This window comes from Brassica oleracea, chromosome C7 (assembly GCF_000695525.1).
Source record: "Brassica oleracea var. oleracea cultivar TO1000 chromosome C7, BOL, whole genome shotgun sequence".
NCBI classification, from domain to species: domain Eukaryota; kingdom Viridiplantae; phylum Streptophyta; class Magnoliopsida; order Brassicales; family Brassicaceae; genus Brassica; species Brassica oleracea.
Window position 1 is genome coordinate 23,026,892 of NC_027754.1, and position 2,539 is coordinate 23,029,430.

The following is a 2,539-nucleotide window of genomic DNA, read 5'->3' on the forward strand; positions in this document are numbered from 1 at the left end:
ACACAAAATAATATATTTTATTAGAATTTCGTAATTTTAAAATGAACCATTTATATTGATAATACACGCAATTACAAGGAGAAGCAACGCATAGAAAAGTAAACCGACATTAAGCGTAAATTCTCCAGGAGCAAATTCTCCAATAAAAAGACCGTACATAGAAGCAAAAATAAAAATTACACATAAGATCAAAAATATGCGAATCATCTTTCTTGCAATGAAAAACCGGAATGGAGCGATTTGAAAATATTTGAGAGAAGATGAAATGTTTTGGATGAAGTAAATGAGTGAAGTATGGGTGTATTTATAGATGAAAAATACTGTTCATAGCCGTTTGAAGAGGGGAAAATTTTTGAAATTTTTTTCTTTGTGACCGTTGGGGTTAAATCGAGTGCACCAAAAATCAGTCTGAAAATATCGTATTAAACAGCCAATCAAATCTATAAAATTTCATAAAAATTAATAAAAGTAAAAATTATGGCAACAAATCATGCGACGGCTCAGCCGGTCAATGCAGAGTAATAAATAAATTATACGGCGGCTCGGCCGACCAATTAACAATAAACAGAATATAAGGCGGCTCGGCCGACCAATAAATTATTTAAATTATTAATAAATAATATAGGCCGTATTCCGGCCATTATACCATGATATAAATAATAGTAGAGGCGGTATACCGACCATTATAGCAGGGTATAAATGATACAAATTAATTTTACCAAATTGAAGAACGATCGTGCTGATAACGTGTTATAGAAAGAACTGAAATTTTATTGTATCGCGGGAATTTAAATAAAGCAAAATTTTATACCCGTATGAAGAAGATAACATTGATAACAAGAGAGAATGTGTTATTTGAAGGAGAAGGGGTGGATGTTGTGTTACAAACGATCGAAACGATCGTTTATATAGAAATGAAAAAGTAAAGTTACTGTGCATGCATAGTGACAGTGGGCTGCACATGATTTATATTTACGTAACATGTCAAATTCGGTGCCGAAACTTTTGACATATTCATAACACTTTATATATAAAAGAGAGTTATCTCTCTCCTGGTGAAGCCACCTAGGATTCCAGGTCACAAAGTCATTGCGTCACGTTGCGATACGTGTCCACTCTAATAAAACGCTGCGGTTCATTAAACCTCTATCATCGTGGGCTTTGTTTGTATATTGTGTGATTGGGCTGTGTAATTGGAAAGTATTCCGGCCCGACGTGAATGAGTTCCCTCTAACCCTAATCAGCGAACAAACCAGGTTAGTCTCTTATCTACGTGCGACGGCGAGTGACGTTTGCAATTCTTCTCACGACCTGAAACGGTCAGATTAATGGCTCTGTGTTTAATTCCATTGATTCACACCTCCACGATATGTCTTCAAAGCATTGTTTAGATCTGAGAGGCCGTATGGTTTCAGTATAAATATATTTGGATCCCTCTCCTTGAACTCATCTTCTCTTCTTCATTTGGGTGAGCTGCTATGTTCCTCCGCTAAGAATGACTCAATTTTTGATTACTGTTGCGTTGAGTTCCTTCTGTTTAACAATCCCAATAGTTTATCTTTTTTTTTTTTGAGCAACATCGTTTATCAATCTCTATATTATACCCAATTCTGTTGGGGTAAACAAATCGAAAGTTGCATAGATTTCTTGCATATAATTTTTGTTTTCTTTTACTCTCACATTTAACCATTCTCCAGTGAACTAATATGATCTACTGTGAGGTGAATTATATTTTCTTTTCCTCTTCTTTCCACGTATCTTAACTTATATAAGATCTTAGATGCCCATTAAAATACTTTGGATTACATTTTTCCTTTTATTGCTTTTTTTTTGTTTCCTATGAACTGACCAAATTGTCTTGATTTGGGTTTTTGTGTAGAGCTTTTGTACACTGGGAAAACGCTGATGAAGTTCGAGAAAAGGAGTAGCAAAGCTAAGGGTCTGAAGTTCCACCCTAGAAAAAAAAATCTCGCTAATTTTCTGAGAGGTTTCATCCAGAAATTGATAGAACCAAAATAAGGATCACTCTTTCGGTAAGGTTGATATGAACTCAGATCCGAGAGGATTGAGAACTGATGGTATGAACGGTGACACTTAGGGTTGCGGAATAGCCCAAAGATACTACCAGACTTCGATCGTTGCCGGATGTGACGCACCGGTCCAACAAAAGAAGGATCGAAACTTGGAGATAACCTCACCAAGAAACTAAGAAGTGTTCTAAACAAAGAACAATGAGAGAAACTCATAAAAAAGGAAAAACAATCTGTTTTATTTCGTGGCTCTAAGGCCTTATTTATAGGATTACAAGTTGTAGAGATCCAAAGAAAAATGTGCTAAAAACAAGACATTGGAAATAGAAACAAAGACTTGACTAAATAAAGTCTTTGACTGAAACTTGGACTACCTCTTCATATAGCCACGACCAGGACTTTGAAAGGTGAAGAATATACTCCTGATATGGGCCAAGACATGTCCCTTTGAGGCCTGGTCGAAATCCATCTTTTCCCTTAGCCAATATTTTATCGGTTTCTCCATTTGG